Here is a 14,443-nt window from a genome sequence, read left to right as displayed (position 1 = left end):
AAAAGCTCCAAACTCATAGGATGTATATCTGAGGAATTGTACATAAAACACAAATTGTGTGCTAACATTTCTTGATTCTCATAAAACTTTCTGAGTTATATATCTTGCCTTTATTGGCAAACAAAACTTTCTGAGTTATATATCTTGCCTTAATTGGCAAACAAAACTTTTTCTCCAGCCACCACCCTGCAACTTTATCTCAATTTGAAGAAAAAGAAGAAACATGGTGGCAACAAGATCAAGTTTAGCTCCAAGAATTCTCCCACAACAACTAGCAGCTAGCTCATCTTCAACAGTCAAAGGTTATAATAAGAGGAAAAGGAAGTACAAGAAAGCCAGTGTGATTTGCAGTAAGTTTTCCTTCCAATACATACATCTTTGTCCCCTGTTTGGAAGTCTCTATAATTTGCAGTAATTGTTTTTTTTTTTTTGGGTAGAAAAGATACTATATATATTAAAAGTATTGTTATTGAAGTGATTCATCATTTTAATTCAATGGCCCTAGTAATTACTACACCTAAAGAAGCATGTCCATTTATTCTGTTGAAAGTATTACCATTTCTAGCTAACAACAAGTGTTAGATTGCAAAAGGACAAAGTTCATTCCATTTCAGAATATTATTAACACAGTTTTCCCTAGCACATTCAGCCTTAAACCAATAATATGAGACAATGTTATTGCCACAGGCCATAGACAATAGGAGAATTGTCTAGTGTTTATGTATGGGATCTTTACACAAATAGCCGGTTGGATTCACTGTTTACTTTTCATAGTCGGTATACATAGATTATACACTAGTTATACATATATTATACATCTGCCAATTACTTTTAATTTAAGCGATTGGGTGAGCAATAATTCTTGTTTATTTTTATACCTTGTTCCAGAAATATTTCGCCTGCGATTTTGCAAACATCAACAGGTATAATGTGTATTCATCTTTTTTAGGATGAAACTGCTTAATGTATGTACTGCAAACATTATTCTTGATGGAGTCAGAAAAGTCGAAAAAGCTTTTAGTTAGAAAAATATGATATATCACTATGGGAGTTAAAGTTAGTTTTTCTTCAAAAACATTATATTGATCTTCCCTGTTTGATTTTTCCATTATCTTTAAAGTGCTTATGTTGTTTAAACTCAAGCAGTTCCTTCACCTCCTGTGCCACCAAAGGAGTCAAATGGCAATACTCTTTCCCACATTTCGATTCCTTCACCTCCTATGGTACCGTTGAGATCAACCAGTGATAGGCCTTTGCTAATTCCTTGTGATGAAGGGGAAGAACAAAGAGAGACAAAGTTTAAGCTAAATCCTTTATCAAGACTGAAGCAACCTCCAAGGACTAATCATAAACCCGAGATGCTTGAGAAATCGAAGATGATGATCACGTTGGTGTCCGAGCTTACTTCTGAGACGACTGCTAATGTGGAGGACATGGTTGATTTTGCCAATGGTGTTTTCAACACGTTGAATTGGATTATGATTGTTTCTACAGAGATGTGAAGGAATTGATTTCTAATAAATATGAATTGCAAATTGAAGAGAGGAAAGGCAATATCTTGACTTTTTTGGAATTGGAGAGGACATATGAAGTGGTAGTTATTCGTGCTGATGATATTGAAGAGGCGATTATTAATACTCAAGCAAAACTGATAATTGCCAACGAGGAAACGGAACATGTGAAGAGAGAAATTGAGAAGGCAGAAGAACTGATCCAGAGATTGAAACAAATGGTTGATGAAATTAAAGATCGTGTAGAGCATTTGAAATGCGACGAACAAAAATATAAAAAAGAGCATGAAGTTGCACAGGCTGACGTAGAAAAACTTGGTACACAAGTAGAGGCAGCTAAAGCAGTGAAGAAGGAAGCTCGCAAACGGATTGAATCCATCACTCGACGCCTACAGTGTATGGACTGAGCTTAATAGCATTTTTATACCCTTTATGATTGATGATTTCCATTAGTTAGAGAAGGTTTTGATTATACCTGTTGATCAAAGTAAAGACTATTTTGAATTGTTTTGGAATTTCAGTTGCTCTAGCAACAGACAGATTGTGTGTTCATGTAATTATCTGCATGCATGTAGTAATTCTCCTTAAAGTTCTTTGTTCAGTTTTTAGCAGGTACAAATATAATTTGAAGAATACAACAACAACACCAACAACAACAAACCGAGTGAAATTTCACACGTGGGGTTTGGGGAGGGTAATGTGTACGCTGACCTTACTCCTACCTTATGAAGATAGAGATACTGTTTCCGATAGACCCTAGGCTCAAGAACAGTGAAAAGAGCGCAATAAACAAACAATAACAATAACAAGGTAATAAGACAACAGAAACAAATGGCACAACGTGTAATAACAAACATCTAGGAATATAAAAATACAAGAATAAACTGTATAACAACAAGGAACTAGGAATAGGAAAATACAAGACTAGTACTAATACTGCTGGTACGACTAGGAGAAACTGTCAACTTCCTGTCAACCCACAACCTTAATTCTCGACCTCCACACCTTCCTATCAAGGGTCATGTCCTCGGTAAGTTGAAGTAGTGCAATATCCTGCCTAATCTCCTCTCCCCACAATTTGAACAATCATAGTTTTTTTTTTTTTTAAATTTTGCTCTTCAGTTTCATATATCAACTTTTCTATGAGTAATGAGTATGACTCTTTTAAAATATCTTCAAGGGAATATCGTGAACTTAAAATAATAAGAAGTAAACTGTAATTTATAAAGTCTAACGAAACAGATTCAATTAATTTCAACTACTTGACACACTTAAATATAGGAACATTTTACACTAAAGTTAAGGGCATAAAATAACTTCTTTTTTCCAAACACCTAGTTCTCAACTTGGGAGGCTAGGAACATTTTATTACTTTGAGAAATCACAATAAGCAAGTGAGTTCATAAATATTGTCTTTTAACTATGCTCAGTCATTTCATGCAAATATTGCTGAAGAATATTCTTAGTACCCAAAATTTTCCAGCAACCTTGCTTTCCTTTTCTTTTCAGTTGTCCCTTTCTTGTTTGTACTTTCCATGCATCAAAATAGTGCTAATAAAGCTCCTAATTAACTCAAAACCTATTTGATGAATACAGTACAAAAGGAGCAGAAAATGTGTGCTAGCATATATTGTTATTTCCGCCAATATTGCTTTATTTGTAAATAATAATTCTGCAAAATATAAGTTATCGTAATGAAACAATAATTAATTCGAGCCCACTGAATTCACAGTGTTTCATTACGATAACTTATATTTTGCAGAATTATTATTTACAAATACAGCAATATTGGCGGGAATACAGCAATATTGGCAGGACTAGCCGTGTAGCGCAAATTAACTTATAAATAATTTTTGAGGCTAAGCTGTGTAGCGCAATTTATCAACCTGGGATTCCCTTCTCCTTCTTGTTTCTTCAGTTAAACATAAAAAAACTGAAGTCATTACAAGATTATATAGTAGTTTCTTGGTATTTTGGGTTAGCTGTGTCGCACAAATTATCAACCTGGGGTGCCCTTTTCTTTCTTGTTTCTTCAGTGAAACATAAGAAGCTGAAGTTTTACAAGATTATAGTAGTTTCTTGGCATTTGGGGCTAGCTGTGGAGCACAATAATAACCTGGGGTGCCCTTACTTTCTTGTTTCTTCAGTAAAACACCAAAGATTATAGTTGTTGATTCTTGGCATTGTAGGTTGTACTAAAATATATCATGTATTTCTGCATTCTACAATAACAACATTTTCTTAGTAAATTCTTTTATAGGCTCTGTTAACAGCTGGTTCTATTTGACTTTTTTAATCTTCTTCCACCCTATTTCATTGTTTCTTTCTTATATCATAAACCGAAATATTGATTGGTATTATTAATGTGATAGTGTCCACGGAAGCTCCAGCAGTTCCCCCTTCTCCTTTGCCACCATTGGGCTCAACCAGTGATCGGCCTTTACTAATTCCTTGTGATGAAGAGGAAGAACAAAGAGAGACAAAGTTTAAGCTAAATCCTTTATCAAGACTGAAGCAACCAACAAAAACACATACTGGAATAAATGAATAATCTCCCCAAATGAATGAAATTTCGAAGAAAATGGTCACTGATGTCAAGTCTATATTGGTGTCTAAGCTCATTTATGGGACGAGTAACGTAAATGACACAGTTACTTTTGCCAATGGTGCTTTCACAACATTGAATTGGCTCGGTGCTGATTATCATTGTCTCTACAAAGCTGTGGAGGATTTGATTTCTCATAAATATGATTTGAAAGTTGCACAGAGAAAAGGAGCTATGTTATCTGTTTCAGAATTAGAGAAGAAATATGAAGAGGTTGTTATTACTGCTGATGATCTTGAAGAGGTGATCGTTTGTACTCAAGCTAAACTGAAAATGACCAAAGAGAAAAAGGAACATGTGAAGAAACAGATCGAGAAGGCAAAAGAACTTAGCCATAGGTTGAAAGAAGTGGTTGCTCATATTGAACATGAAGAAAAGCATTTGAAACGCGATGAACGAAAATATAAATCAGCTCATAAGACTGCACAAGTCGAGGTAGAAAAACTTGGTACACAAATGGAGGCAGCTAGAGTAATGCAGAAGGAAATTATGGAGCGTAAGAATGCAGCTCTCAAAGTCATTTTATCAGCCACTCGATGCCTACAGTGTATGGACTGATCTTAGTATAGCATTTGGACCTTTTATGATTGATGAGTTCCAGTAGTTGGAGAAAGTTATCATCACAACTGTTGATCAAAGCAAAACTATTTGAAATTGTTCTGTTGTTTCTTTCATTTGTTGTAGACTTTTAGCAGTAGGCTTATGTTCATGTTATTATCTGCATGTAGTAGGATTTTCCTTAAAGTTTCTTGTTCAGTTTTTTAGCTTGTACAATTTGAACTTGTAGTTGTAGAATCAGGTTGTTTTCTTTTTTACTTATAAACTTATTATTCTAGCATGAGTATGACTCATATAAAATGTCTTTTGTTTAAAGGGAATATCCTGAACTTAAATGAATTATATCAGTAAAATGTATTTCAGTGTAAAGTTTTTTTTTGCTTTGTTAATTAACCTTTTCTTCGTAATTTGTAGGTTGTTCTTTAGAGAAAGTCTATTAAATTGTTGATGCAAAAGAAAAAGAGAAGAAAAAAAAAATGAAATGATGGTAAGACAACTAACTTTCAAGTTTACAGAGACAGAAGCACCTATGTTTCTGTTATCTTAAAGGTAAGATTGGTAAAAAATATCTATGTTCTATATCAAAATTAATAAAATTTAGCGTCCATTATATTAGAACCCAGTCATTAGTGGGAAGGGCATAATTAAGACTTTTTCTTAACGGCTACGGAAGATTAGAGTAATTAGACCCTTTTCCCCAAATAAATAGATGTTACATACTTCCTCATTTCACAAGGGTCAGATTAACTAATTTTAGATGTGAATTTTGACATAGAATTTTTGAAACAAAAGTTACATGTTTAGAAACTACATAAAAAAGTACTATAAGTTAGAATAGTTAATAATTCAAAATATTTAAAAAATATATGCAAAAAATATGGTCAAAGATAACTTTGTTTGACTTCCCTAATAGTAAATAATAGTAACAGCTTCACATAAATGATGGAGTAATATTTTAGTAGTTTGGCGTAGTCTTATTAAAGTATGGGAGCACGTTAATTGTTGTTCTAAATTGGACGAGACATGTGATAATATAGCAACAATAAATATAGAATTTAATAGTCGGAAACTCGGAAGTTATATATCTGAGGAATCGTACATAAAACAAAAATTATGCGCTAACATTTCTTGATTCTCATAAAACTTTGAGTAAAATCTTGCCTTAATTGGCAAAAAACAAAGCTTTTCTCCAGTTATCACCTTACAGCTTTGCCTTTCTCATAGAGTTCATTGACTAATTTCTTGTTTCTAATTTCTATTGCAGGTTTAAGCCACATTATTTGATATCAGACTGTAAACTCCATTGAAATCCAGTCTCATTCAAGAATATATCTTGGATGGTGGTTACTCATATTGTTACTTTAAATACGGTATTTGTTTTAATTGTTACTTAATTTTTATTATATCGTATCGTTAAATCTGTCATTACGTAATGACGAAATGTGTCACTTTATGTAACGACCGATTTGGTGTGGTCGCGTCGTTACCTTATCTTTTTCTCTCAATCTTACAATTCATTATTATTAAATAATTTTATTTTATCATTTACCCTACCTTTAATATAGTAATTTTATCCCATATCATAATTTTTCTGTATAATATTGCAAGTTTATTCTTCATATTGTTGGTGCGTGATATCATGAAACGATGGCAAATGACACAATCTATCCAAATATTGTATTCATCAAACGATACAGTATAATACAATACAGTACGATACGATACATTATAAAACGATATGTAACAACTATCCAAACAAGCTGTTAGATTAAGGGAATCAGGAATATGTTTTCTGGAGACCGTCGTTGAGTTCCTTTTGATTAAAGAAAATATGTTTTCTTATTGTTTTCTAATTGGAGGGAATGTAATTTCTTGTCCAAAAATATTAGAGGGAAAGATTTTATTTTTTTTGTACGGAGGGAAAGTTAAAATAATAAAAAATTAGTTTTAATTAATGATTTTTATGGCATTTATTTTTTGTCGGCAAAAGAATATCTTTTACTGGCTAATGATCATGTGCCACTAATATTTTTGTTTACATAATTCATTAGCGATGATTGCTTTATTGCCGCTAAATAATTTCCACCAAAGGCCTTTTTTATAGTAGTCAACCGGCTGCGAAAGAGATGAATTCACTTACCTTGTCCAGTAGCAAGGGGAAAGAAACAAGCAAATATCAACTACAGGAGTCGGTGCCCTCTTCCACCCCGATTGAAGACAAATGGAGAAGAGGGTCATAGAATTTTTATTAGGTACCGAGGTCTTTTCAAGTAACGGAGAAAACGGATGTGACCAAATCAACCGCTGAAGAACTCGAACAAGTGTCCTTGTTCACGAAATTTTTAGAAAGAAAATTTCACTTAACAAGTGTGAAAAGAAGAGCAAAGGTTGACCGGCAGGTTGGCAGATCTAAGTAGGTTCATTTCAAGGTTTTCGGAGAAATGCCATCATTTCTTTTTGCTTTTGAAAAAGAAGAACAATTTTGTGTGGACTCCGCAATGCCACCAGACATTGAAAAACCTAAAAAGGTACATGTCTAGCGCTCCGTTGCTGTCAAAACTGTTGGAAGGTGAGCAATTGTTAATTTATCAAGCGGCCTAGGAAGTAGTAGTAAGTGCTGTTCTGGTCCGGGAGGAAGAAGGTACGCAATTTCCTATTTATTATGTTAGTAATATTTTATCGGAGGCGGAGACATGTTATCCGCACCTTGAAAAGTTGGCCTAGCTCTCGTGATCGCTTCTCGAAAGCTTTGGCCTTATTTTCAATGTCATCTCATTGCCATTGTGACAACTTTTCATTTGAAGAATGTCCTTCATAAGCATGAATTATCGGGTCGGTTGGTGTTAGGATCGGGAACCCAGGTAGTGCGGAATTTAACCAAACAATGTTATAATGATAATAACAAAGACAATGCAAGTTGATAACAACGACAATTAAAACAAATAAAGAAGGCACCAATTTAACGTGGTTTGGTCAGTATGACCTACGTCCACAAGCGGAGAAGAGCAATTTTATTATAGTACCAAGAGTACAAAATTAGAGTAAATACTCTAATCAATCCAAAATATCCCAAGAGAATATCCTCACAAGATCACTCCAAAGAAGGATTCACACAAGTGTTTCCCGATACTCAACTCTCTTACAAAATACTCTCAATTACTAAAAGAGGAGAATAAACAAGAAATGAAGAAATCAAATCTTGTTAGTGTGTGTTGAATGAGCTAGGATCAACTCAATTTATAACCAAATGAATTGGAGTCGCTTGGTATACAATTGGCCAACAAGGCCTAGAATGAGAGGACATAATATGTCCAACAAGGTCCTTAAGGGAAGGCCATGAAGAACCCAACAAGGTTAATAATCATTGGCCAAAAGTAGGCCACATATATTACAGTTGACTAACTGCTAACTGGACAATTGGAGTTAGTGAATTCCACATTCAATATAAACCCAGGACTGCGATCAATTCACAAGGCTAAGTTCCAGGTATGATCTTCTAAGCTCTTCTTTTCTGCCTTCTGAATCGCCATTTTTTTCTTCTTTCTTCTTTTTCTGATGTTGCTTCTTTCCCAATTGCTTTTCTCTACTCTCCACAACACCGTTTGAAATGGCATCCTCCTTATTGCGCAATCAACCCATTAAATCCATCGGTGAATCCTTCAATCGAAGGGGACTTTAGTGTAGAGTTGAAGGACCCATGCCTTAACAATGTCCTTTGACGAATCTCTGAGTTACCATCAAACGTCGAATTTTAATTGTATAATTCATAGTTGCAAGTCCTTTTGGTTTTAGTGTTGTGTTTATAGTTGTTGCTTTTGACATTTTAATCAGTCCATCCCTGCCATTGGTGTTAGTGTTGTGTTTGTAGCTGTTTGCTTCGTTTAGGTATTTTTCGGTACTACTGTTAACTCTTTGCTCTATCTATCAGTTTTAGGGTTACATTGATTCACACAGAAGAAAAGGTTCTCTATTTATTCAAACTAACTTGGATAGGTCTTTTTCCTTTTTCCCGGATTTTAAAAAAAAGTGTTTGTCATGAAAATTTATAAGTTTTCGGAAATTCTTTTTTCAACTCATAAAATTACAATATTTTTGTTAAGTAAAATATATGTCAAAACATAATTTCAAATTTCAACTTAACTCAAAAAATATTTTTTTTAAAATAAAATAAAAATCATCCAAACTCCTGCTACTTTGGACTCTTTTCTTTCGCTGCTTTCAGAAGGTTTTTCAGAAGATCTTCTTTCTTCTTCAACGCTAAGTTCCAGGTATGATATTCTTCTTCTTCCCTTTCTTCTCTGCTCTTCTGCTCTGAATCACTGCCTTAACAGTCGGAGGGCCCATGCCTTAATATTTTTCCTTTGACGAATCTCTGAGTTAACGTCAAACGTCGATTTGACGTTAGAATTTTAATAGTATAATTCATCGTTGCATGTCCTTTTGATGTTAGTGTTGTTTTTGACATATTAATTAGTACATCCCTGCCATTGGTGCTAGTATTGTGTTTGTAGCTATTTGCTCTGTTTTAGGTATTTTCCGGTACTACTGTTAACTCTTTGCTTCTATCTTTCAGTTTTAGGGTTACATTGATTCAATTATCTTTCTCCCTTTCCTTCCCTTCCCTTCCCCATAATACTACCTATTTTCCTTCTTGCAGTTTTCACTTTTTAAAGGATTTTTACTAAGATGCCTATGGTAACACATGGTGCTGCAAAGCGTCTTCGAAAACTGTCTAAGGATCCCGAGGTGGATTATGATGAGGTGTTTTTTTTGTATATTGTTATTTTTCTTCTTATTTAATCAGTACATTATGCATACCCATTTAGCTTTTTGATGGGTAAAACTTAGAATACTGGATCCGTATGTTAGTCTTTTGTGTTCTTAGAAATCAGGTAGATTGACCCTAAGCGGTCAGATCCGGTGTGTTTTAGACCCCTTATGTTGTATACAATGAAGGTGTGTTGATTGCAAGCTGATTGTATTTTATTTCCAACGATAGTCTGAATGTGGTTTTAAATGGTAACTAATTTGTTGGTTTTACAGTTGGATGTTCCATCAATAGTTGATGTTCATAAGTGTGGTGATTGCGATTTGATGAAGTTGTTGGCGATCAAACAAATCCAAAAAATTGTTCGATTATGGTATGAACTGCTCCAGCTTCGTTTTTGCTGATTTTCTTGAACTCGTATATCACTTACGCTCAAATTTTTATTCACAGGTATAATCACTGCTCTAGAAGATGCTTGAGACTCTGGTTAACTTGTTCCTCTACTTAATGAAATTCTAGGGAGAGAGGATTCATCAGAGCTCAAGGTAGATAATGATGTGTTGATCACCTTTTTGTGCCTCTTCTTTAGTGTCTTGTGGTTGTAGCTTCACACTTGCTTTATTCTTATGGTTTTGTGGTCACAGTATGAAACTGCTAAGGCTGTCATAGACGGTATTCCTGAATTGTTGGAGCTAACTGATTTGGTGATTGAGAATAAGCTGGTGGAAACTCTTCTAAAGCTTTTGCATTTTCCAGATGGTAATGTTTGAGAGCAGGTATATTTTAAAATTGGCAGACCCCTATGCTGTATAGTTTGAAGCTATATGTTTATTAGCAGACTGCTTGTTTTTTCCTTCCAATATAGGTGTCACGACCCAAAACTAACCCCATGTCGTGATGGCGCCTATCGTGGAACTAGGCAAGCCGATTCATTTCCAAAACAAAACGATATTTTCATTTCAAAGATAATTTCAAGGTTATTTAACATAAACAAAACCTCCATATAAAGAGTTCAAATCAAAGAAAAATAGAAGTGCGGAAAAGAAAAGTCCGACATCGGGGTGTCACTAGTCATGAGCATCTACTATAATCTGTCTAACAATATCAAGGCTAACTCAGCCTGGAAAATAGCTAAATACTACTAGAGGAAGATAAGAGGGAGAAGAGCAGGGGCTGCGATCGCCAAATAACTACCTTGCTATCTCCAAGAAAATATGCAACCAGAACACTCAATAACCGTTACCGTGTCCAGCCACACCTGGATCTGCACACAAGGTGCAGGGAGTAATGTGAGTACGCCAACTTAGTAAGTAACAACACTAAATAAAGACTGAGCAGTAGTGACGAGCAATAAAGCATATAACGTTCATATCAAGAAATCTCCGTAAAATACCACATGCTCTTAAAAATCAGGATTTGAATCAAACATCTCGTTTAAACCCAATTCTAGTAAAAATTATTTAAAGACATTTTTCCAACAATTTTTCAAACAAAGGCTCAATGCAAAGGTGAGCAAAATGATGAAATCATAAACAGCCCCTCGGACAAACCTCACAGTCACTCTTGCCACTCGGGCATACCTCACAATCACTCTTGCCACTCGGGCATACCTCACAGTCACTCATGCCTCCCAGTCACTCAGCACTCGGCACTCACACTCAGTAGGTACCTGCGCTCACTGGGGGTGTGTACAGACTCCGGAGGGGCTCCTTCAGCCCAAGCGCTATAATCTGCACGGACAACTCACGTGCGATAATAATAAAGTATGCTGCAGGCGGGCAACCCCGATCCACACTCATCCTCACAAATCAGGCCCTCGGCCTCACTCAGTCATAAGTATGCTACAGGCGGGCAGCCCCGATCCACACTCATCCTCACAAATCAAGCCACTCGGGCATTTCAGTAAAACATGGCATTCGGCCCAAAACATTTATATGCATCAAAATAGAGTCATAAAATGGACTTATGCGGTAAACAAGTATAACCATTACTGAGTATAGATTTTCAATCGAAAATAATGAGAGGATGGTAAGAGACAACCCCAAAGGGTCCAAACAGCATTGACGCAAGGCCCAAACATGGCATTCAGCCCAATTTACATAAAATCTTTCTAAATCATATAAGTATCAATGGTTTCAACAAAGTATGCAACTTTACAGTTGCTACGGGGCGGACCAAGTCACAAATCCCCAATGAATTCCACAAGAAAAGCTTCAAAATTAGACCAAAACCCGAAATTGGCACAAAACATTACCTGTGGGGCCGACGTCTCAGAACCTGACAAAAGTTATAAAATTTGAAAGCCCTTTCAATCACGAGTCTACCCATACCAATTTTACCAAAATCCGATCTCAACTCGACCCTCAAATGTATAAATCTTATTTCTAAATTTCTAAGTTCCAATCTCCGATTTACACTTCAAAACCATGTAATCTAGCCGGATTATTCGATGATAATTCAATATTTTGGAGTAGAAATGATAACAAGGTACTTACATCAAGTTTTTTCTTGAAAATATACCAAAAACCGGCTCTCCTCAAGCTCCAATTTGCCAAAAATAGCGAATGGGACGAAGTCCCTATTTTTTTTATAATTCTGCCCAGACATCCTCAGTCTTCGATCGAGGTCCTCGATCCTAGCCCTCGATCTTAGCCCTCGATCTTGGCCCTCAATCCTAGGCCTCGATCTTGGCCTTCGACTGTGACCCTCGACCCTGGGCTCGATCATATCTTCGATCGTGGCCCTCGATTCTGGGCTCGATCATGTCTTCGATCGTGCCCCTCAATTCTGGGCTCGATCGTGTCTCCGATCGTGGCCCTCGATTCCAGGCTCGATCGCTGGGAGATTGCTGGGCAGAAGCAACTTCCAACAGAAGGAAATTACAACAACTGTTCTAGTTCAATTTTTGATCCGTTAACCATCCGAAACTCATCCGAGGCCCTCGGGACCTCAACCAAATATACCAACAAGTCCTAAAACATCATACGAACTTAGTCGAATCCTCAAATCACCTCAAACAACGCTAAAACCATAAATTACACCCCAATTCAACCCTAATAAACTTTGAAATTTCTAATTTCTACAAACAATTTCGGAACCTATCAAATCACGCCCGATTGACCTCAAATTTTGCACACAAGTCCTAAATGACATAACAGGGGTATTCCAATTTTTAGAATCAGATTCCGACCCCGATATCAAAAAGTCAACCCCCGGTCAAACTTCTTAAAATAACACTTTCGGCATTTCAAGCCTAATTCCTCTACGGACTTCCAAATAATATTCCGGACACGCTCCTAACCCCAAAATCACCATACAGAGCTATTGGAATCATCAAAATTCAAATCGGAGGTCGTTTACATATAGGTCCATATCCGGTCCATTTTTCTAACTTAAAATTTTTAATTATGAGACTAAGTATCTCATTTCACCCCGAGTCCCTTCCGGACTCGAACCAACTAACCCGATATAACATAATATAGCTGAATAACACAAAAAGAAATAGGAATGGGGAAAATAGGGTTATAACTCTCGAAACGACTGGCCGGGTCGTTACATCCTCCCCCTCTTAAATATCCGTTCGTCCTCGAACGGGTCTAGAAACATACCTGGAGTCTCGAATAGGCGTGGATATCTGCTCCGCATCTCTCGCTCGGTCTCCCAAGTGGCCTCCTCCACAAGCTGACCTCTCCATTGCACCTTCACTGAAGCTATATCCTTTGACCTCAACCTTCGAAGCTGCCGATCCAAAATAGCCACCGGCTCCGCATCATAAGTCATATCACCCTCTAACTGAACCGTGCTGAAATCCAAAACATGGGACCGATCTCCAATATACTTTCGGAGCATGGAAACATGAAACACTGGATGCACACTCAACAAGTTGGGTGGCAAGGCAAGCTTATAAGCCACCTCTCCTATCCTCTGAAGCACCTCAAAAGGCCCAATGAACTGGGGGCTCAACTTGCCCCTCTTCCTAAACCTCATAACACCCTTCATGAGTGATACCTTCAGCAAAACCTTCTCCCCAACAGAAAAAAGACACATCACTGACCTTCCTATCCGCGTAGCTCTTCTGCCTAGACTGCGCCGTGCAATGCCGCTCCTGAATCAATTTCACCTTATCTAATGCGTCCTAGACCAAGTCTGTAACTAGGAGCCTAGCCTCACCCGACTCAAACCATCCAACCGGAGATCTACACCTCCTCCCATACAAAGCCTTGTACGGAGCCATCTGAATGCTCGACTGATAACTGTTGTTATATGCAAACTCTGCGAGTGGCAGAAACTAGTCCCATGAACCCCCAAAATCAATGATACAAGCACGCAACATGTCCTCCAATAGCTGAATAGTGCGTTCGGACTGCCCGTCCGTCTGAGGGTGAAAAGCTGTGCTTAACTCAACCTGAGTACCCAACTCTCGCTGCACGGCCCTCCAAAACTGCGATGTGAACTGAGTACCCTTATCTGAAATGATGGAAACTGGGACACCATGTAGGCAAACGATCTTTGGATGTAAATTTCAGCCAACCGCTCTGAAGAGTAAGTAGTACCAATTGGAATGAAGTGCGCGGACTTGGTCCACCGATCCACAATAACCCAAATAGCGTCGAACTTCCTCGAAGTTCGTGGGAGCCCAACTACAAAGTCCATAGTGATCCGCTCCCACTTCCACTATGGGATCTCTAACCTCTGAAGCAAGCCACCTGGTCTCTGATACTCATACTTAACCTGCTGACAGTTTAGACACCGAGCCACAAAACCAACTATATCCTTCTTCATCCGCCTCCACCAATAGTGCTGCCTCAAATCCTGGTACATCTTCACGGCACCCGGATGGATGGAATACCGCGAGCTGTGGGCCTCTTCAAGAATCAGCTCTCGAAGCCCATCTACATAAGGCACACATATCCTGCCCTGCATTCTCAGCACCCCGTCATCATCAATAGTCACATCCCTAGCATCACCTCTCCGAACCTTGTCCTGAAGAACGATCAAGTG

At 37.2% G+C, this 14,443-nt stretch overlaps 1 long non-coding RNA gene across 6 annotated transcripts; it reads left to right on the top strand.

The window, feature by feature from the left end:
• Positions 1 to 7,975: 7,975 nt before the first annotated feature.
• On the top strand, positions 7,976 to 10,296 carry LOC138896976 (uncharacterized). 6 transcript variants are annotated; one of them, XR_011410655.1, is made up of 5 exons: positions 7,976 to 8,942; positions 9,332 to 9,420; positions 9,718 to 9,815; positions 9,893 to 9,987; positions 10,087 to 10,296. It is a non-coding gene; the product is annotated as an uncharacterized lncRNA (long non-coding RNA). The 6 variants fall into 6 exon arrangements; XR_011410654.1 differs by having other exon boundaries at positions 9,332 to 9,435; XR_011410653.1 differs by having other exon boundaries at positions 7,979 to 8,160.
• The last annotated feature ends 4,147 nt before the right edge of the window (positions 10,297 to 14,443 follow it).

The sequence above is a fragment of the Nicotiana tomentosiformis genome, chromosome 8 (assembly GCF_000390325.3).
Source record: "Nicotiana tomentosiformis chromosome 8, ASM39032v3, whole genome shotgun sequence".
Lineage (NCBI taxonomy): Eukaryota > Viridiplantae > Streptophyta > Magnoliopsida > Solanales > Solanaceae > Nicotiana > Nicotiana tomentosiformis.
This window is presented reverse-complemented; position numbering and strand designations above follow the sequence as displayed.